Raw genomic sequence first — 23616 nt, 5'->3', positions numbered from 1 at the left:
AAAATCTGTAATATAATAATGTATGTCCTTTATTAACATATTAAAGAAAATAATAGAAGGTCTATTAACTACTATAATTTTAAAGTATAGATTAGTATAAAGGATATTTTGAGGACATTGCAACAATAGTAATGTGACGTGAAAATATCTGTGATTTCTATTGGTGACAAAGTCATAGATACTGCTGATACTACTGAAGTTTATTGCCTGCTTCCATAATTGAAGAAAATGCTAAATTTCACTTAGAGGTTAAGTAAAAATAAAGATGCAGTTCTCCCATCTGTTGTAGACCCTGTGGGACCCTGCCCAGATCCCTTCACTGGGCAAATGCACCCACTCTCAGCTGCTGAGTTGACTGCTAATGGCTCACTGCTGTCCCAGAGAAGTGCAATCAAGAAGCCATCTTGTTCCAGAGGTCAAAACTCTCCACCTTCCCCCAACCAAGGAAGCCCAACCAATGACTAATGACACTGCCCAGCCCTCTCTTGCCCCAGAAGGAATCAACGCTGTCGTCCAAGCCAGGCTCCAGAGCCCTGTGGGATCAGGCTGAAGCAGGACTCCCGGTAAGACCACATCCTTGCTCAGCTACTTCCCCGCCCTGTTCTGCTTCTCTCACTCCCCTCTCTCCTGAGAGTGTTCCCTCAATAAACCATCGGCACAGAATCCCCATCTTACAGCTTCAAGGGAGTCTAACCTAAGACAGCATCCAAGTTCACAGACTCCCTGAATCATATCCACACAACCCGCTGTGGACTCCAGGTTAAGAAACACAGTGGAAGGAACCTGCGCCATAAATGACTATTGCGTGGAGCAAAGTCCCCCTCCCACAGTCCCACAGTGGAATGTGGAACATTCAAGCATTAAATTGAAACACTAACTGTGGAACATTTAAACAAGCCTTAAATGTTTCTTCCCTTAAGCACCTGAGATTTGGGGGATGTTTGTTTCAGCTGTTAGTCTAGCCTGACTAATAACACTAATACTAATAAATAAATACTAATAAATATTAATAACTACTAAAATAATCACAGCCCCTTTACAAGTGGGCCAGGCACCGCTCTAAAGGAATTATGAAGATTAGCTCTTGTAATCATCATGATGCCTTAGGAAGCGGGTGCTCTTATCATTTTCTCTATTTTACAGAAAAGGAAACTGAGGCACACACAGGTTAAATAACTTGCCCAAGGTCTCAGAGTCATTAAATGCAGGAGCTGGGAATTTGAACCCAGGCCAGATGACTCCAGAGCCTGCGTGACCAGGAGCTGAGGACAGAGATTCCTGTGGATGAGACAAAGCTGGTCCCTGCCCTCACTGTCAAGCGAGGGGGATGGAAGCAAATAAACAACAAGTTATTTAATAAAATGTAATTAGATAAAAAAGATTTACTGCAATTGTGAGAGGTGTCATGAAGGAAGAGTATAGAATGCATTGAGCATGTAGAACAAGGAGACTGGATACAGACTGGCAGTGGAGGTAGGTGGTCAGGAAGATTTCCTTGAGGATGTGACATTCAGGTTGAGATGGAGAAATACATAAACTACGCCCATAGAGGTGAGGTGGGGACAGCAAGCCAGGTAGAGGGAAGAGCATGTGTAAAGGCCCTGGGGGGAGTAAGAGCTTGTGCCTCTAGGAAACTGAAAGGTCAAATCAGTGTCCACACGTGCAGATGAGTTAATTCCTTGGGGAGTTGTGTGTGTGTGTGTGTGTGTGTGTGTGTGTGTGTGTGTGTGTGTGTGTCTGTATCTCAGGCTCCAGCACAGAACTGAGCCCCGAATAGGGGAGTAAATTTTATTAAGCTCCTGCCCCGTCCCAGGCCCTTTACCTGTGTTATCCCTTTCAATTCTCCAAACTGCCTGGGAGGTAGTTTTTACTGTCCCTACTTCACAGGTGGGGAAACTGAGTCTCAGACAAGTATCTTGGTCAAGGATGCAAGATAATGGTTAAGGCTTACAGAGCATTTACCACATGCCAAGGGCTTTTCAGAAATTCTCCTTTAATTCCCCCAATAACTCTACGTGACAGATGTTATTACCATCGCCCCTCTTTACAGAGGAGAAATCCAGGCCACAGGAAGGTTCTGAGGAACTCACCCAAACTTACACAGCCGGCAGGTGACAGAGCGAGATTTCAAACCAAGGCATTCTGGGACCTGGAGTCTGTGCCCTTAGCCCCAGGCTACACTTCCACTCAATAACAAGTAGTGGAGTTCAAACCCAGAACGGTCTGATTCCCAAGCCCCTGCCCTCTCCACTCTGCCACACTGCCACAACGTTTCCTGGAGGAAAGAATATTTTGCTGAATGAAAGAATACATAAATGCACGCACGCACGCATATATGTACAGGTCAGGGCGCAGCTTTGGATACAGTTACGAGCACAGTTTTGGAATCAGCAGCCCTGGATTCCGACTTTGGCTCTGCCAAGACAGGGGCCAGGGTGAGGCAAGTGAGGCATTTGCCTCAGCTCAAAGTTTAGGGGGATAACGAAAAACTCAGTCATCAAGATGCATTATTTTTAAAAGGCAAAATTAATGCAAAAAAATCCTTGACGAACAAGCTACGAACAAAATGTAAATAAAGACTAGATCAGACCCTGTATTTGCATGACTCGCCTCAGTCTAGTTCTGATCCCACTGGGACTCTAGGATCTCGGGGGAGTAGCTCTGCCTCTTTCTGCCTCAGTTTCTTAATCAGTACCGTGGAGATAATAATTCTCCCCTCTTGGAGTTGCTGTGAAAACTAATGAGAAGCAGCATAGGAAAGTGTTGAGCGGCGATGATGATGGTGATGATGGTGATGATGATGGTGGTGGTGGTGGTGGTAAAAGAGGAGGAGGAGGAGGAGGAGGAGGAAGATGACCTTTGTGACATCAAAACTGAGTGTGGTACATGCAAATCCCCCGGCTCATATATGCCTGTACATGGCTATGTGTGATTCAAAGTCCTGAACTTTCCAGAAACACTTCCCTGGAAACCTGAAACCCCAGGTGGGGGAGGAGGGAAAGGGCTGGGCAAACCTTCAAACTGAGAAAATGTCCTTTTTTGGTAATGCGAGCTGGATGAGGCTTGTTTCCTGATGCCCCGGGGAGCTGCCCTGCAGGACTCCTCAGGCGGGAATGGCAGCCTTCACACAGAGCCCTGGAAGATTCCGGGGATCCACTGTGAACCCTTCAGGGCAGCCAGAACTGGGGTTGGGGGGAGCAGGCCAGAGCCCAAGGCAGTGAGTGCTGCTGTGTTTGAAGGAAGCACCCCCCTCTGCCCTTGTCCATAGGTCTGGACGACTGAATCCCTTATCAGCCCTCCCCCCACCAATGCCTCTGATTCCAGGAATGCTCCCTAGCTCCCCAGCCTTCAAGCCAGAATCCCAGTGCTCTCCCACCCCCACCCCCCCATCTTGCAACATCCACAGCCATCTGTCACCAACTCCTGTCTCTTCTACTCCCTCTAAGCTCTAGAATCGCCCATCTCACCGTCCTTTTGTCCCTTCTCCTGCAAAGCCCCCCACCCTCATCTGCCACCTCCCTGCCCCCAGGCTTGCTCCCTACAACTGGTCCTGCACGCAGCGCCACCATGAGCTTGCTTAACACAAACATCCAATAGCCTCACCTCTTGCTTAAAATCTTTGCAAGGCTTCCCACCGAGCTCAAAATAAAGTCCAAACTACTTAGCACGGCCTTCCAGGCTCTCCAGATCCTCGGCCCGAGGCAGTCTTGATGGGGTGTATCTGGCAGCTCACAGGGTGAAGGGCAGACCGAACTGCTGTTGCCCAAAGGCTATGGCTTCCAGTCTAGCGCCACTCACAGTGTGGTCCATGCACCCCCAGCCTCCTCATCACCTGGGAGCTTGCTAGACCTGTAGATTTTCGGGCGCCACCCCAGATCTACTGAATCAGAATTTCTGGGGGAGAAGCCAGGAATCTGTTTTATAAGCTCTCCAGATACTTCCACTGCTCTCTGAAGTTTGAGAAGCATGTGCTAGACAGACAGAGAGAAAATCCAGCTCTATTTTGGGCAGTTCCCGGCCTGCTCAACCTCCCTGAGCCTTGAGTGTTTCTCTTTAAGCATCAGGACCCTCCCCGAGTTCAGGTCCGGAAGGGGAAATGCAGGAACGACTTCTCCTGTGACCACTCCGGTGTCTGGCCTGATGCCTCTGGGGGAGGGTCTCCTAGGATGGCTCTGATCCTGCTGGGGGGAAGGGAAGGGGCAGTAACTGGGGCAGGGGGAGGGGCAGGGATCAGCCACTCTTCTTGATTTCATTTGGATTATCTTTCGTCAGCAGGGTTAAAAATAAGGCTGGAGGTTCAGGGACAGGGGCAGGGCGCTAACCCAACTGAAGCACTTCTGAGAGCATCCGCCCCACCCTAGACCCCTGACTGCCCGATTATAATCTCCACCAGGCACTGATGGCTCCATTGGGCCAAAGAGCGACACTCGCTGGCCTAACCCCGGACTCCATGCCTTTGCTCAGGCTCTTCCTCCATCTGCAATGCTCTTTGCCCTCGTCCACCCTCCCAGCCTTAAAGCACAGCTCAACACCCACAACTTTATAGAGCACCTACTGTGTGCTAGGCGCTCTTCTGGGCACTGTGGATACAAGAGCAAACCAAGCATCAAAAAGTCCCTTGTGGGGGCTGGCTCGGTGGTGCAGTGGTTACATTTGCACGCTCCGCTTCAGCGGCCCCGGGGTTCGTGGGCCCAGGTCCCGGGCAGGGACCTACACGCTGCTCATCAAGCCATGCTGTGGTGGCATCCCATGTGCAAAGCAGAGGAAGATGGGCACAGATGTTAGCTCAGGGCCGATCTTCCTCACCAAAAAAAACTCCCTTGCAGAGCTCACGTTCTATTGTAGGGGTCAGCAAATTACCACAGCACTCCAAACCCAGCCTACTGCCTGTTTTTGTACTGTCTATGAATAATGGTTTTTACATTTTTAAATGGTTGGAAAAAAACCAAGAGAGTAATATTTTCTGACACGTGAAAATTACATGAAATTCAAATTTCAGCGTCCATATAAATATTGAAACACAGCCACGCCCATTTGTTTACATATGGTCAGGAGTTAAGCAGTTGCCACAGAGACCATATGACCTGCAAGGCTGAAAATATTTACCATCTTGACCTTTACAGGAAATGTTTGCTGACCCCTGTTCTAATGCATTCACTCAACAACCGTCTCTTCTACTACTCTTATTAATAATATTAATCTGTTATTTGGTGAGCACTGTGTGCCCAGCTCTGTGCTATGGCCACCTTTATACATATGATCTCAGAGAGGCGGAGTCACTTTCTCAAGGTCACACAGCTAGAAAGTGAATCTGCCCAAGCTCTTACCCATCACACCAAGCCGCTGCCCTCCTGGCACTGACTCCAGGCCAGGTCCTCCACGTGCTGGGACCTGGGATGGGGATGAATAGGACCCAGCAGCCATCTGGGGAGCTCATAGCCTAATGCAGCTCTACTAAGTCAACCATGCAACATCTCAGAAAATCAATGGATGAACAGGGGTGCAGAGCTAAGCCCATAAACCTCCTGGCGGAGTGGCTGAAAGGGGCAACTCTGGCTGGGCTGCCTCCGTGCAAGCTCTGGCTCTGCTCCTTATACCCTCGGGCAAGCCTGAGCCCCCGGAGCCCCGGTCTCCTCATCTGTAAGATGGGGACACCACCAGCACCGACCTCGGAGACACTGTGTAAGGAGTGAGAACAGGGGCCAGGACAAAGGAAGTGCCAAAGAGGTGCTTGTGAAATAAAATAAATAAGAAGCACAGTTTTTTGGAGAAAACTAAAACAAAAATCCTGAATGTACTAAATGCCACTGATTTGTTAAATGAAGAAGAAATTTCTTTTTCATTTTTAAAATGAAAAAAAATAATCTTCAGAACAAGGAGCCCACAGTAGTTTTGGAGAACAGAGGCAGATACTCAGAGTCCCCAGCTCAGGCCTCTGCCAGCCTCTCTGGAGGCCACCGAGGTCGCTAAGGGACAGTGCTGCCAAGTGTCTCCCTGAGGTGGGGGATGCTTCAGATGCCACTGCCCTGCCTTCTCCCAAAATCGCCCCTCGCCCCCGGCTCTGGCTGGCCATGGCCGTTGCCCTAGAACAATCATGGTCAGAGCAATCATGAGGAGGAACCACAGCCGGCCACCCGCCCAGAGAGCTCCCAAGAAAGTCCCCCTCCCCGCCACCAAGGATGTAGGCAAGGGCCCAGTCAGGGAGCCCTGACCGACAGGGACCGTCCTCCCCACCCCACCCTCAGGACTCCAGTCATCCGGCAACTATGTGCTGATCCCCTGCCGGGAAGCCCCTCACATATAGGGGTAAGGGCCCAAGCTCAAGTCTAAATTGTAGTTATCACATTCTGGGTACCTGACATTTGCTCTCTGGCCTCAGTTTCCTCAACTATGAAATGGCGATAATAACACATATCTCACAAAATTACTAAGAGTCTGAAATGAGATAACACAAAAGTGCTTAGCATAAACCAAGCACTTAACACATATTAGCGATCACTATTATCATGGTTTTTGTTATTATTAGAACAATACTATCAGCAATTCCCTTCCAAAATTCTATGGACTGCCAACAAATTGGGATGTAAATATGCATTCTTGTAGAAGGATACGTCATCTAAACATTGTTTCAAGTTTACCCACGCTGTAGCACGTATCAGCACTTCATTCCTTTCTCTTGCCAAATAACAGTCCATTGTGTGGATAAACCCTATTTAGTTTATCTGTTCATCCACTGATGGACATTTGGGTTGTTTCCACCTTTTGGTTACTACGAATAATGCTGCTATGGACATTCGTGTACAAGTTTTTGTGTGGATGTATGTTTTCACTTCTTTTGGGTAGATATCGTGGAGCAGAATTGCTGGGTCATATGGTAACTCTATGTTGAACCTTCTGAGGAACTGCCAGACTGGTTCTGAAGTGGCTGCACCATTTTACATTATACCAGTAATATATGACGGTTCCAATTTCTCCACATCCTTGCTAACACTTGTTATTATCCATCTTTTTTATTTTAGTCACACTAGTGGTTTGTAAGGTGCCTTCTCATTGTGATTTTGATTTGCATTTTCCTGATGCCTAATGATGTTAAGCATGTCTTTATGCTCTTAATGGCTATTTACGTATCTTCTTAGGAGAAATGTCTATTCAGATCCTTTGCCTATTTTTAACTGTTTTTTTTTGTCTTTTTATTATTCAGTTGTAAAAGTTCTTTATATATACTAGATACAAGTCCCTTGTCAGATATATGATTTGCAAATATTTTTCACATTCTATGCATTGTCTTTTCACTTTCTTGATGATGTCCTTTGAAACACAGAAGTTTTTAAATTTAATGAAGTCCAGTTTACCTATTTTTTCTTTTGTTGGCTGTGCTTTTGGTGTCACATCTAAGAAAGCTTTGTCTAACCCAAGGTCACAAGGATTTATTCCTATATTTTCTTATAAGAGTTTTATAGTTTTAGTTTTTACATTTAGATCTATAAGCATTGCTTCTTTTTTTTTTTAAAGATTTTATTTATTTTTATTTTTCCCCCCAAAGCCCCAGTAGATAGTTGTATGTCATAGCTGCACATCCCTCTAGTTGCTGTATGTGGGACGCAGCCTCAGCATGGCTGGAGAAGCGGTGCATCGGTGCGCGCCCCGGATCCGAACCTGGGCTGCCAGCAGCGGAGCACGCGCACTTAACTGCTAAGCCACAGGGCCGGCCTAGCATTGCTTCTAATAAGGAAAAATGGGGGGTCTGGCGCTCTGTTTAAAGTTATGCGCGTTCTGCTTCGGCAGCCCAGGTTCAGATCCCGGGCACAGACCTACTCCACTCACCAGCCATGCTGTGGCAGTGTCCCACATACAAAATAGAGGAAGATTGGCACGGATGTTAGCTCAGGGCTAGTCTTCCTCAAGCAAAAAAAGAGGAGGACTGGCAACAGATGTTAGCTTAGGGCGAATCTTCCTCAGCAAAAAAAAAAGAAAAAATGAGAACTAACCTAAGGGTTCATACCACCCTATGAGGTGGGTACCACAACCTTTTTACAGATGAGGAGACTGAGGCACAGAGAGGTTAAGTCACTTGCCCATCATTATTAGAATGACCATTGAGCCAGACATGCTTCTTGCTCTGGAAGGATGTAGAGTCTGGTAGGAGAGACAAGACAAGGGGAAAAGAAACAAAGAGAAAGCTAGAGGGCAGGAGAAAGCCTATCTGGTGGGTTACAAGTTCAAAATTTGTGTTTTGTTATTTTTATGTTATGTATTATAAATATAGACACATAAAATATTTAGTATAAAATAATACGGCTTTGTCATTTAAAATTTTGGAAAATAAGCAGATTATTTTTTTTAAAGAAAACATTGCTGTTAACATGTTGGTATTCTGAGGTGGTTAAGAGCACAGTTGTATGACTGTGCAGAATTCATGTAAATTCCCTGTGCTTTGATTTTTCCGTCTCTAAAATGAGGATGTGAATAGCCCTTACCTCACAGGATTGTTGGGACTGCAGAGCGAATTTATGTACGTAAAGCATTTAGAACTGGGCCTGGCACACAGTGAGCTCTACGCAGGTGTTTAGAAAATTTAGAAAGAGGATTTGTTCTAAGTGAAGTGGGGGGGCATGGGCTCTGAGTCTGTGCCACCCCCTGCGGCCCTACGTAGAACCTCCTCACCCTGAAATCCCAGCCTGAAATCCCCAGGCCACGGAGGTGACCTCTTCCAGATCAGGTTTTATGGTGACCCTTCTCCCCTTCTTAAAGAAGAACCGCCAGCCCGGCTGGGAAGTCTCCACGTGCGAGTGAGGATGTGACCCCCGCCCCAGCCTAGGAGGGGCTAGGAGGGGGAGGCAAAGTAATAAGAGGTGCTGTTTACTGAGTGCTAACCGTGTGCCAGACACTTGACTTACGTGGTCGGCTGAATAATGGCCCCAAAGACATCCAGGTCTTAATCCCTGGAATCTGGGAATGTTACCTTCTACGGCAAAAGAGGCTTTGCAGATATGATTAAATCAAGGATCTTGAGATGGGGAGACTCTCCTGATTTATGCCGCAGGCCCTAAATGTAACCACAAGTGTCCTCCAAAGAGGGAGGCAGAGGGAGATGTGATGACAGAAGAGGAGAAGGCGACATGATGGCAGAAGCAGAGACTGGAGCGCCGCGCTTCGAAGATGGAGGAAGGGGCCACAAGCCAAAGAATGGGGCAGCCACAAAGGAGCTGAAAAGTCAAGGAACTGGATCCTCCCGTCAGAGCCTCCAGAAGGACCAGCCCGGCCAACACCTTGACTTTGGCCCAGTGAGACTAATTTCAGACTTCTGACCTCCAGAACTAGAAGAGAATAAATCTGTGTTGTTTTAAGCACCCAGGTTTGCAGTCATTTGTCACAGCAGCAACAGGAAACTAAAACCACCTGTGTGATCTCATGTCATCCTCAAGACAACCCACTTTACAGGAGAAGAAATGGAGGCTCAGAAAAGTATTCGCCCAAGGCTCACGGCTAGGTAAGTGCTAGAACCACTGGGACCCGACTCCAGGTCTGCCCGGCACCACAGCCTCTGCTGACCCACGCATCTGCACGCTGCTTCAGTTCAAGCCCGCTCTCCAGAAGGACCCAGCAGCTGGGACTGAACACAACCCAGCCTCGTCCCCCAGGGATGTTGTGAGGCCCTGCATTTTATATCCCTAGCATTCCTCCTGCCTGTCTGCGAGGGCCCAGGGCCAGCAGTAATGCCCCCTACTTCCCTGAAGAATTGCTAGTCCATCGGGGCCTGGGAATTGCCTGGCTGACTATGTATGACTGAGGCCTGGCTGTACTTCCGCAATCAGCAAAAATGACAGGTTGCTAAGAGAGTAGGTCTTAATATTATCACCAGAAAAATGAAATGGTAATTATGTGACATAACAGGGGTATCAGCCAGTAGTGGTGATCATTTTGCAACATATGTGTATCAAATCAACACGTTGTACACCTGAAACTTACACTTTGTTATATGTCAATTATATCTCAATAAAGTTGGGGGAAAAAAATGCAGTAGCTTCATTAAACTCTCTTCAATTGAACTCTTTGAATATATCCCTTCCTGCCAGGACTCTGGCGGATACAACCTTTTCAGATCTTTTGAATGTGCATATGGTATACCTATTCCAAAATAAGTAAATATATTTTTAAGAACCTAGCATCTATCAGCGCGAGGACTTTTAGAGGTATGGTTTAATTTATTCCTTACAACAAAACTAAGGGGTAGTATTATTATGGCCACCAAACAGGCAGAGAAACCAGGCTCTAAGAGGCAGTGTGACCTACAGGCAGCCACACAGCGGGGAAGTACGAGGCTGGATCTGAGCCCCAGGTCGGCCTAATTCCAAGCCTGTGTTGGCCAGTGCAGGGCAGGCCCCAGGGGACATTCCAGTCTAACTCCCTGCCTTCCCCGCAGGAAGAGGGCAAGGACCGGGTTAAGACCAGGTCTCCTGAGCTGGTCCTCCTCTATCCCATGTTCTCTAAGGCTTTCTACAAGCTGGAAGGCTTGACCGAGATGGAGGCAGTGGGCTAATAGTAAAAATATCTAGCAACTGCAGGGGGCACCAACCAATGAGAACGGTGTGGAGGTCCCCCTGTTGTGCCAGGTGGTTAACCATTTAGTTGCTGGGTCCTGGGGAAGACAAGGTCCTGGGCAAGAGGCCAGGTGTACAAGACAGTAATGGGGGGTGGGGAGCATTTAGGGGGCCCAGGGCAGCTGCTGATTACAAATTGGTACAAACAGGAATCTTTCAGAACTTTAACAACCGGCTTGATGTTACTCAAGTAACAGCCAGATACTAACCCTGGACATAAGTTTTCCTTCTTATGCCCCATCTGGTCCAAGAAATCTTCCCCAGAGGCCACCCCCAATAAATAGGATCTTCACCGTCTGCTTAAGACCCCTCAGTGCCCTTCCCAGTGCCCGGAGGATAAAGTGGAAATGTGTTACTCTGTTACATACATATGACTTCATGACCTAGCTCCTGCCAGTTTCTCTGGTCTTAACCTAAACCAGCCCTCCAGACAGCCAGAAACTTCCAGTTCCTCACATGGGCCCTATTGCGCCCACCTCTGGGGCTTTTACACAGGCTGTTTCCTTTCCTGGGCACTGTTGTCTCCACTCTCACCCTTCACCTCTTCATCTGGTGAACTCCTATTCATCCTTCAGGACCCTTCCTCAGGAAAACTTATCCTGACTGCCAGCTCTCTGCTCTTGCAGCCCCCTGCACTTAGTTGCCAGATCACTTTATGTTTCTGCAACTAGTCTGTGAGCCCCACAAGGGGCAGAAGCCTCACTGTTGTGCACCTGCCACTAGAACAGAGGCAGGCCCACAGCAGTGCTCAGTAGGTATTTGTTAGATAAATGTTGTGCTGTATGGATCACATGTATTTGACTGTGAGACTCTCAGAGCTGGAAGGACCCTCAGAAAGCATCTCCTCTCATTTAATAACAACACAGTAACAAGGTGGAGAAACTGAGGCCCAGAGAAGCCTGTGTGATCACATTCAATAGTCAAAAATAAATCATTGTGATCGTTACTCTGTTACAGACACGTTGGAAGGGTCACTTACCATGTGACAGGCCCTGGTCTCAGAGCTTAGACATATTACATCACTTATTCGAACAACACCCCTGTGAGAGAAATACTATTATTATAATGCTCAGTGACAGAGGAGGAAACCGGGACTCTGGGCATCTCAACAACTTGCCCCAGGGCACACAGCCAGCAAGGAGGGGAACCCAGACAGCGTGGCTCCAGAATCCGTGTTTCTCCAGCACTGTGCTCTGCTGCCACTCCACAGTGTGGCCACAGGCACCTCGAGGGAGGGCAGCAGGCTCTGCTTCTGCATCCTCTATGCAGCCGGCCCAGCCCTGGGCACACAGTCGGTGCTCATGGGAGCCGTGAACAATCAAGCTGACACAAGAACGTGACTGCATACCAGGTATTAACAGAGGGTAAGACCCCAGACTCCTTCCAGCCTCTTGCTCTGGGAACCTAGGAGGCCTGGGAGTGGCCCTCTCCAGAAGGCCATGATTGTCACTGTGCTCCAGGAGGGGGATGGAGCCTACTGGAGAATGGTCTCGCCTTTTGCCCACTCTGTTGCTCGGGTCCAATCCGGCCAGAAGGACACTGAATTCCCCTGGGGCCCATCATCATCACCGTCATCATCATCATCATCATCATCATCATCATCACCACCACCACCATCATCATCACCATTACTAACAGGCAATACTTGTGGAGCACCTACTGTGTGCCAGACACTCTGCTAAGACACGTGCATGTGTCATCTCATTTATAAAATCCCCACAATATTCTCTAAGGTGGATATCACTATCAATTCCCATTTTACAGGTGAGAAAGCTAAGGACGAGAAGGTTATGTGACCCAACTCACAAGCCAGTAAAGGGGAAAGCAGGGAATGCCAGTGTGGCTACAACAAAATAAGAAGATGGAAGCATTACTTAGTGTTTGATAAATAAATGAAAAGTACTGGGATATATTGGCGTATATGAGGAAGCCATTTGGTTTAAAACTAATTCGGTCTGACTTTGTCTTCCAAAAGGGCCTGACGTGGCCTGTTGAGCATGCATTGTACATCTGCTTTAAACATTTACAATGCCCCAAAGCCAACAAGAATGCCCTTAGAGATAGGGACGTAGCTGCCCCTCAAATTGGCATTTCTTTAAGGATAAGCATCTCTTTCTGGAAACTGAAGATTAATTGCTGACCTGCTGTGCTCACCTTGTGACTACTGACCTGCTGACCACTGACCTGCTGTGCCAGCTAAGCATCTTGGGACAGTAGTAAGAGATATTCCTGTCATCTGATGTATGCTCTTTGTTCCAAGACGGTATATAACCCTTCTGTACACCCTACTTCTTTGGTGCCCTTCCTTCCTTGGGGAAGGAAGGCCCTGGGCTAGTCCTCAGACCTGGCTCATAATAAACTCAACCCAATTTTGATTTGTAGATTGATTATGGATTATTTGTGTTGACATGTTAGAGTCAGACGACCTGGTTTCAAAGGCCAGTTCCCCCACTTCCAAGTTGCATGACCTTTGCCAAGTCATGGAACCTCTCTGAGTCTCAGTTTCACCATCTGTAAAATGGGTTAATAATAGCACTGAGCTACCACTAGACTTATTGTCAGGATCAAATGGACTGTGGCATGTGGAGTGTATATTCACTACATCATGACGAGTATTTTCTAAGCACCTATTGTGTGCTGGGTCCCGGGCTAGATCTGGGCGTACAACTGTGAACAGGAGAAACCCACCTCCCAGAGCTTACAGACTAGCCTAGCTGTTACCCTGTGCATAGTAGGGACCCCACGAATGGGAGCTGCTATTTGTGTTATTATTACTTAGAGTGATTTTTCTCCCAGAGGGTTGGACTTCCCACCCTGGGGAGTCTGGGTCTGCAGGGATCGAGAGCCCACTGACTTGGCTCTGGGAGTGCTCTGCGCCCCCACCCCACCCCACCCTGCCCAGTAAGCCAGCCAGCAATGGCATCCCACAAGGACCGAGTCAGCAGACATCTCCTGCCTAAATAAGGATAAGGCGCCCAGGAGGGCTTTCTGTGAGCCGGAGGAATGTGACAGCTGAGGCCTCCCTGCCCCACACCCTCCCCCGCCTCCGGCCTCTCCCCAGGTGGGGCTCCACTGTGACATTCCAGCTTTTCCCAGAACAGCCTCCAGTGTCCCGGACACCCCCCTGACTCCACCCCAGGCTGCTCTGAAAACTGATAAGGAGCCTTGGGAAAGAATTCCAGGCAGCAACATCTGCTCCTGGGGGCTGGCATCCCTGTTGCCTCACAGGGAGGAAGAAACCACAGGAGGGGCCCAGCCCAGCCCCAGCCCTGGAAGCTCGCATCCCTTGTTTCGAAAAGCATTTCCAGAGATTTCATTTGGCCCCAGGCGCTGTGCCAGGCATGAGGGCTCCCGAGGGGATTACGACTCCTCTGCTGTCTTCTGTCACAAAACCACATCCCAGCAGTCATGACAGGGATAAGTCCATAGCTCCTGGTGGAGTGGGGGAGGGGGAGACATGTCTAGCCCTGAGCACAGGATCAGGGAAGACCTCTTAGAGAAGTTCTCACTGGGGTAGTTGTTAAGCGGGAGAACTCTGGCACCAGCTGACCTGGGTTCAAATCCTAGCCCTGTTTCTTCCTAGCCGTGTGACCTTGAGCAAGTTACTTTACCTCTCTGTGCCCCCATCTCCCCATCTGTGAAATGAGGAACAATAGTACCAATCTCAGAGTTGGGCGAACTAAATGCATTGGTATTTGCAAAGTGCTTACAGCAGCAAGAGGGGTCCTGTCCTCAGGTTTTGTTTGGGATGACCAGAGAGCTTATCATTCAAACCAGGGCACCTGGGGGTGAGAGGGAGCCTGGAACCTAGCAGGAACCAGGGCTGTCCCAGGCACACAGGGCCATGTGGTCCTCTCAGCCTTGACCACACTAAGATGCCAACTGAGGCTGACCATCAGGGACCATGTCTGTCGTCTTAGTAAGCCCTGCAGCACGGAACGCCATAGCAAGCACACAGTAGGTGCACGCAAGGGCTGCTGAGGTTTTGTTTGTTTTAAAAGATTGGACCTTCAGATTTCCCAGGAGGAATAAACAACCCTTACAATGAGGACATTTAAAACAGAGACTTGAGCTACAGACCAAGGGAAAATTAAGATTTCAATGCATTAAGAGGTATTTCTTGAGCTCTTCATTTGGGCCCATGCCTGGGCCCTGGGGTGGTGGGGCGAGGCGGAGGGAAAGAGGGGTTGTGAGGGAGCAAACTAAAGAAAGATTCCATTCCTGGTGACCAACCATAGTTGGCCGGATAAGGAGAAGGGAATTGGAGACAGAGCCCGAGACACAAAACTGACAACATCAAGGAGAAGTCAGCTCGTGGGTGGGCCTGAGGGACATGTTCTTGGGAACAATCAAATGCAGGGAGGGCACTCTGGGAAGGGTGGGGAGAACGGCCTGAGCAAAGGCAGAGAGGTGGGCAGGAAGGGGCCTGTGGGTAGGGAAGGGCATGTCATGATGGCTAAGAGCCAGGTCCTGGGACCAGATGCCAAGATCAAGTCCCATCTCCACCCTTTACGCACTGGCTGCCCTCTGGCTACTCATGGGACTCTACTACTCGCTTCCTGCAGCGGCACAGCGTGGCTAGCAATGACTTCGCCCTTCAGGGTTGCCCAGGGACCAAACGAGAAGCTGCCTGTGAAATTCCGCTCAGCTCATGGTACGCTGCAAATGCAGAACGTAAGCTCCACGTGGAAATGATTTTTGTCGCTTTTGTTCATTGATGAAACCCCAACACCTAGAACAGGGTCTGGGCCCCAGGAGATGCTTAATAAAAATGTGTTGAATGAGTAAACAGTAGCCACTACTATTATTATTGTCATAATCCTTATGCAGTGATAGGCCTGGCAGAGCAGAGGAAAATGAAGGAGACTTTTTCACAGATGAGGAAACAAGCCTAGACAGGTGAGGGGATGTGCCTGAGGTGACACGGCCGACAAGTCACAGAGCAGGAACTGACTCCCTGGCCGGGCCCCTCACTCCCCCACCTCCTTCTGTCCTCCTTCCTGCCTGCCTTCTCTAAACATTTCCTGGGTGCCGACTAAGAGTAGGCATCCGACGATGTAACAGGCTTATAAAGAAACTTAAAACCAGAGTTCTGGCCGTAAGGAACTTATAGCCTAGTAGAGAAGATCTATAGGAAAACAATCCAGCTGGAATGTTCAGGCTTCCAAAATAGGAAGCCCAGAAGGAAAATGGATATGGTCAGCTTCCCTGCAGATGACATCTCTGAGCTACAGCCTGAAGCAGGGCAGAGACGGAGAAAGCAAGCCCTGGGCTAAGTGTGTGCTAGAGCCGTTCACACAAGCTCTTGCCTGCTCACGAGAGCCAATTATTCACACGTCTTCCCTGCTCTGCATTCAGTGACGCGGTAGCCTGAAATCGGCCATAGTGGCAGTATTTACACCATAGAAATTGGCAAACTCAAGGAGGCAGTGTTTGCCACCTCCCCCCGGCCCTCCTCCCAGAGCTATTTAATCTGCACATACTTCTCGGAATAGATATTAACTAGAAACAAGTTAACTGTCTCAGCAGATTCAGACCCTTAGGTTTTACCTCCTCCCTGAGCAATGTCCGCAACCCCTGCCCCGCCACTTTGAAAAACAGGCTACTCGCTTTCTTGAAAAAAGCTCTTGAGGTTTGCCATCTATGACCACAAGATCTCCTCTCCCCTATTTATCGCAGGACAATTCTCAGAGTGGGTCTCAGGTGGCGTCTGTGTATAAAAGAAAACCTGCAGTTGACTCTGTGAAGGATCTGGGGGAGCTGAAGAGGACCCCTCCTGGCTGTGTCCAGATGTCCTCTTTCCTCCCTGCATGTGATCCTTGGAAAATGATAAAGTTTTATTGTAAATTCTGAGGCTGTGGTCTTATTTCCACATCTGTGTGAGCTGGTCAGAGAAGAAAAGAAAGAAGTAGTGGATATTCTAAACACAGGGAACTGCAGGAGCCAAGGGACAGAAAGGCGTGAAAACACACACTCATGCACACACACGCACATACACACACACACACGCATGCATACACACACTCACATACTGCGTGTCTAAGAAACTGAGGAAAGTTCAGCCTGACAATGTCATGGGTGAATGAAGAGATAGGATGGAGGCAGATGATAAACGACCTTGAAGGCCATGTTCACTAAGCATGACTGATATTAGTTAGCAGTTCCCCAAACCAGTTTCCTCTTCTTCCTGGGCACATGCCTAGACCATTTCCCAGCCTCCCTTGCAGGAAGGCATGGCCATGTGACTGGATTCTGGCCAAGAGAACGTGAGAGGACATGATGTGCCCTACTTCCCGGCCTGGCCAATAAAAACCTTCCACTTGCATCCTTCTGTGTGTTTTCCCTTTTCATTGGCTTGAGGCAGAAGACCTTGATGACCTCAAAGCCATATGTTGAAGATGGCACAACCACAAGATGGAAGGAGGCCGGGTCTCTGAGTCATTGCTTGGAGGACGGCTGCCCACTGATGAGAGCACCCATTTTGGATTTTATGTGAGTGAGAAATAAACTTGTGCCTGATCTGTTCTACATCCGGGTGTGTGTTTGTTTCCTACAAACAAATGAAAGACAGAAGAAGATGAGGGAAAAGTGGGAAGAGGGGTTCCAAGTTCCCCTTATCCCCTCATCCCCCTATCCCCTTATCTTGGGGGGCTCTGATTCTAGTGCTCCAGCAGCAAGCCTCAGCCGTGAGGGAAACCGTTTGTCACAAGACGACGGAAGGAGAGAAGGACAATCTCTTTGGACAAGATTCAGGAAGGCACCTGTTAGTGTGAATGCCTGATTTTCTTTCATAAGAGCCCCTGAGGCCCATTAATGTGTCACTGATGAGCATTTAGTGAGTGCCAACTGTGTGCAAGGTCTCTCTAAGCTTGGGCTCCTCTCACCTAGAACTCTAGTTCCTGGATTGGCTTTCCTACCCTCTGAGGCTCTTCAAGGAGGGAGAGGAGAAACCTGTCTTTCAGGCTAGTGTCTCTAAAGTATGGGATGCTTAATGATAGGTGGTACCAGGACATTCGTCAGGTAACACTGGTCCTTTAAAATTCGATTTCAACCATCCTGATTTTATCAATGAGAAAGTCTTATCTGGTGCTTATGTCTTTAATGTAAGAGTACACAACCATGGGTCGCTTAACGACGAGGATACGTTCTGAGAAACGCGTTGTTAGGTGATTTCGTCGTTATGTGAACATTACAGTGTGTATTTACACAAACCTAGATGGTAGAGCCTACTACACACCTAGGCTATGTGGTCCTAATCTTATGGGACCACCGTCGTATACGCTGTCCTTCATTGACCGAAATGTCGTTATGCAGCTCGTGACTGTATTTCCGTTTTTTAACATAGAGCGAGCAGAGCAGCGAGCAGCCTTGATCTGAGCTTTTAGTGGGCAGCAGTACGGAGAGGGACGGTTTAATGATGCTTTGCTTCATTGTATTTTTCTCTTTTTCTTGTGTGTGTGTGTTTGGCTAACTTCTCTTTAACTAACATTAGATTTCTATTTATGGTAATGATCTAAAGTTCCTTTATAAAAGTAAATTCAAGTTTAAGAAAGTTCAAATATTTTTTAAATAGTAAGGAAATAACAACCCGGATGGTACGTGGATACGGCATGGCTCAGGAAGGTACATCAATGACTGGCATCTGGGAAACCCTGCCTTGCCCCACGCTGTCACACCTCTGTGCCTTTGCCCATGCTGGTCCCTCTGGCCGCTCTTCCGTGCTGACCTCACTGGGCTGCCTTGGCCTCAGTCAGGGCTGAAGTCATCTCCCAAAGAAGCCGCCGCAACAATAGCAGCACGTGGCTGGGGCGTGGGAAAGGCCAAGCAAAGAGGCGAATCTGGGACGGCTGGTTTTCCCAAAGACGAGTCAAGGAGAGCTCAGGTCCCTGGAAATGGAGACCCACAGGGGGCAGAGACTTGCCCAAGGTCATTCATCACGTGAGTGGCAGAGGCCTTCTCCCCTTTATACGACGTGGATGGGAAGACAGAATGGGACAACCACCTCAGGGAGCCTTTCATCCAGTAACTGCACTTCAGAGAATTCATCCTTGAGATACACTGAGCCCTGGGTGGAATGAGGAGGATAAAGCCATATGCTGAAGACAGCAGAGCCACAAGACATACTTTATCTAACAGCAAAATTCTGGAAACTACCCAGACAATGACGTTCAACAACAGGGGCCTGATTAAATAAATTATGATCCAGCTATATAATGGAATACTATGCGGGTGTTAAAAAAAACTGATCGAGTTCTTTATTTGGAACAATGTGGAAAGATCTCTGATATATACACAGCAAAGAGAAAAAAGCGGAAAAGTTCAGAAAAGTATGTACAATATGCTACCTTTTGTGTAAGAAAGAGAAAAATAGGAATCTAGACATGCCTTTGCTTATGTTAGGTGGAACTGTATAGAATTGCCATTTTGTAGGTCAAAATGGTCAAATATTAGCAATTTCATAAGTTCCCCCTTAAGATATGCATAAAATGACTCTGGAAGGAAAGGAAAGAAATGACAAACAATAGCTGCCTATGGGCTGTTGAGGTGTTGACAAGAAAGGGACGGACAGAGGAGTCAAACTTGACATTTTTATAACGGTGGGGTTTTGAACCATATTAATGGTAACCTATTAAAAAAATACAGGAAGAAATAATTCAGGCTCCAGGGCGGCTTTTCTGCGGCAGGATGCTTGTCTCTACATCACCCCGGCTGCGGTGGTCAGGGAAGAACGGTGCAGGCCTGGGGCCCGGGGGGCTGCCCCAGGTTAGCCTCTGACAAGTTCCCTTCTAGATGACCTGCTCTGTGGCATTTTTGACCCTCTACCTGGTGGGTCAGCGCTCCTGGGGCCCCCATCCTTGGCCAGGCTTCTGGAAAGGCCACACCAAGTCCTTGGGGTTACAGGTCCAGCAGCAGCAGGCTGCCGTGACCTTGTGGCAATACCCGCTTCTCAGATAGGCCTGCCCGAGCCAGGGCCGATGGGAACAGTGCTTCAGCAGTAACGTGACAGCCCCATGAGGGATGCGGCTCTGCCAAAGGTGGCTTTAGAGATGGGTCCCCACTGCAGCCCCTCCTTCCCATCTGCAGTCCCACTCCACACCCCTCCCTAAGACGTAAGGAGAGAGGTCACCCTGGGCTGACTGCTGGGATATGGAAACACCTAGGCCACCCTGGTGAGGCAGAGCTCACCCGGCCTGGGCTCTCTGGTTGTACCTTCACCAACACAGAAGGAATCACTGAAGTAAGAGCAACAATATTAGTTATAATAATAAAAATGACAACGGCCACTATTGATGATGACTGTGTGCCAGGCACATGTGGCTTATCTCCTTTTGCTCTCACAACGCCCTCAGCAGTAAGTACTATACTAATTTCTACCACATTCCACAGTTGGGGAAACTGAGGCTCAGGGAAGTGACTTGGCCAAGGAACCAGTGTTATCCGACCCCCAAACCTGAGCTCTTGATGACTAAATGATGTCTGTGCCTCTGTTTCTCCATCAGAAAATGGACAAAGTGAGGAGACTTGAGAACAGAGGCTGAGGAAAGGGACTGGAGAAGTCGAGACTGGAGAAGACTCGGGGCTGTTAAGATCACAATCTTTAAATCTCTGCAGGGACAGACATTGCTAGCTGCTCACCAAGTTTCCACTCTCTCCTTCTGCCCCACTCATGGAAGCCTAATCTCGTTTCGGGAAGCAATGTGTCTGCTAAAAATATTCACCTTCCCAGGTTCCTTGCACGTAGGGAAGGCCATGTGACTCCTTCTGGAGAAAGAGATGCAAATCCCTGGGAGGGCTTCACTTCCCCAGGAAGAAAAGCTGTTGCATGTTTCTGACCTCTGCCGTGGAATGGAGAGGTGAAGCCAGGGGTGCAGTGGCCATCTCTGAGTACGAGGACAGAAGCCACACTCTAAGGAGAGTAGGAGGGAGAGACACGTGGAGGTGGGTTCCCGAGGACATCATGGAGCAGCCACGACAGCCTTGCACTGCCTCTCTGATCTTCTTATGTGAGATGATAAGCCCAGTAGTTAGGACTACGGGCAGGTTCTATTACCTGCAGCTGAACACAGTTCTAACTGATTCGTCCCCAAGGGCAGAACTGGGACCAATGCATGGAAGCTATGGAGAGACAGAACGTTCTTCTGGTTTTAGCAAATTCAAAAGTCAAAGCTGTCCAAAGTTGGCCTGGACCATCTCGGAGGTGGCGAGTCTCCTACGCCTGGAGATATGGAAGCAGCGACTGAAGGACCGCTTGGCAAGGAGGATGGGAAAGGCATTCCAACGTTGGCTGGGACTGGCCCAAATGGCCTCGCGTGCTTTAATCATACCCGCTTTGGGAGGTGAGGAAAGGACCCCAGGGAGTGTGCCCAGTTATGTATGGGCAAGGCTGTCGGCCTGCGATGACCTGCAGGGCCCTACCAAGGCATGCCCAATACGACTTCCAGCAATGAGGGGAACGGTCTGTATCTCTGCCGTCCAATCCGGTAGCCCTCGGGCACCTGACACGTGGCTACCGTGACCGAAGAACAGAACTTTTAATTTATTTAATTTCAATTACTTCACATTTTAAATTGTCACATGTGGCTAGTAGCTCCCATATTGGCTAGTGATCTGTCCCCGCTCCACCCCCACACTCTCTCTGGCCCCTATTGTCCTCCTCTCTCACTCCACGTCAGCCACGCTGGGCTCCTCGCCGTTCCTAGAGCTCTCCGGGCACATGCCCACATGGCGCGCAGGTCCCTGTCCTCAAGGAGTGTACACCTAGCAGGGAAGACAGAGGACGAAGAACAATGGGGCTGGCAGCTGAGGCAGGGCACACAGAGTGCCAGAAATATGTAAAACAGGGAACCCAGACGAGAAAGGAGCTCAGAGCTCCCTTCCCTGAGGAAGAAACATTTGAGCTGGATGAGGCCCGATGAACAAGAAGGTGTCAGCAAGGTAAAGAGTGAGGGAAAAGCATTTCAGGCAAATGGAACAGCATGTGCAAAGGACCATGGGCAGGAAAGAGAATGGCTCTTTGGAGGAACTGCAGCTGAAGGTGAGTGATGGGGAGAGTGGTGTGAGATGGGGCTGGGGGGTAAGCTGGAGCCAGACAGGAGGGATCTTGTGGGCCAAAGGAAGGAATCTGAAATTCCTCTTACAAGCAGACACCCTGATGCCCATATCACATCTCCTGCATCTTCTAATTTCACCCCAGCTGTGGAGGGCAGTTCCACGTATGGGAAGATTCCCCTGGCACTGTCAGTGCCCCACACAAGCACAGCTTTCCGCTTTCTGCCCAGAACCTGCTCTGCTGCTGCAGGAGGCCCCTTCCCCCCCACCTCAAGTGCAAGCACACACGGAAGTACAGGGGATTTATGCCCCCAGGGGAAATCGTCAAGGAATGGGGGACTGCAGCCAGTGGATGACGCTTTGCCCACAGCCCCCCATCCTCCAGGTACACAGTCCGGGCAGAGCTCTGTACGGAGGTCCCAGCCCAATCCAGTCCCCGTGGCCTGCAGCGACGCCTCCATAACACACACTCATACAGCCTTTTCCTTCTTCCCCGTCTCACTCTACCCGCTCACTTCCTCTCACCTCCTCCTTCCTGGCATCATCAACTACCTGCACCCAACTCCTTGTCTCAGGCTCTGTTTTCAGGAGAATCCAAACTAAAGCCCTCATGGAAGTTTTGCTGACCAGAGTGGCATGGTCAGGCTTACATTTTTAAAAGCTCCCTCAGCTATTGTGCAGAGAAGAGTACAGGGCAGGAAGGGGAGTGAGGAGCTGATGAGGGGCCCTTACAGTGGTGCGGTGAGAGGGGCCGGTGGTAGTGGAGACAGACAGAAGGGGCAGGAGACAAATAAGGGGCACTTGGTGCCCCCTTCAGGACCAGAGGCTCAGCGGCAAGGCGGGGTGATGTGCAGGCTTGGCCTGGGCCTGCCTGGCTGCGAGAACCAGCCTCACCGAGTTCCATCCCCTAAGCCCAGCTTGGCTCCGGAGACCTGTTGCAAAGGCGCTATTTTTAGAAAGCTGGGTGTTTACTTGAAGGATTTGAAGATGGGGCTTTATTTTTACCTCCCCTCCCAATGGCAGGGCCTCGCTGGTGTGGATTTAGGAAGTTGAGTGGAAGTTGGCCTGGGCTCTGGAAACCCGGGGGAGCGAGGCGCCTGCGCTTGGGGAAGGAGGAAGCTCAGAGGAGGAGCCTGCCGGCCTCTCCGTGCTCACTCGCCTGAGTCTCCGACTAAGAAGAAGGATGATAAAACTGCCCACGGCCTCTACTTACCGAGCACCTGCCGAGCGCCAAGACCACGCACAGCCCTCTACACACATCATCTCCTTTAGTCCTCACCATAACCGGGAGACACGGCTGTTACTGTCCCCATTGTACAGACGAGGAAAGCGAGGCTCAGAGAGGACCAAGGACATACGGCCAAGTAGCAAAGCAGGATTTGAACCTCAATTTCTCAGTGTCCCCAGCCTATGCTCTCAACCGCTCCGCCATTGAAAAGTATGGTCAGGCACCAAGGTCCAGGCACAGAATATACCAGGCATGGCTGGTAACCTGAAATGTTAGAGCTGAAAGACTTTTCCTTCCAACAGTGCTTAAGGGGGCAGAGTTTGGTTGTGTCAGTTATTTTGGGACGTTGGGCTAGTTAGTTTCCTCATCTGTGAAATGGGTCAATATAATAAACAGCCCCTACCACATGAGGATTAAATGAGACGATGCATATAAAGGGACTTAGCACAGAGTCTGGCCCCCAGCAGTGAGAATGGGGCCCTGATCTGTGCCAGGCACTGCTGTAAGCACTTGATCCTCTCATACGCCCCACGAGGCGGGTTCTCTCACGATCCTTATCCTAGAGATGAAGAAACGGGAGTGCTGAAAGGTTAGGGAGATATCACTCACCCACGCAGCCAGCGAATGTCTAGGACTAGAACCCAGGCAGCCCGACCCTCCAGCACTTACCCAACTATCATCCTCATTACTGTTATTCCAACACCCTGTGTCCGGGCCCTTCCTGTGCTGACCCCTAAG

At 49.2% G+C, this 23616-nt stretch overlaps 1 protein-coding gene across 1 annotated transcript in view; it reads right to left on the bottom strand.

Moving 5' to 3' along the window:
- JPH2 (junctophilin 2) overlaps positions 1 to 23616 on the bottom strand; it is a 63514-nt gene that overhangs the window by 5337 nt on the left and 34561 nt on the right. The window lies entirely within an intron of this gene.

This window comes from Diceros bicornis, chromosome 19 (assembly GCF_020826845.1).
Source record: "Diceros bicornis minor isolate mBicDic1 chromosome 19, mDicBic1.mat.cur, whole genome shotgun sequence".
NCBI classification, from domain to species: Eukaryota; Metazoa; Chordata; class Mammalia; order Perissodactyla; family Rhinocerotidae; genus Diceros; species Diceros bicornis.
The sequence above is the reverse complement of the archived record's forward strand: the minus strand, read 5'-3'. Positions and strand labels throughout refer to the sequence as shown.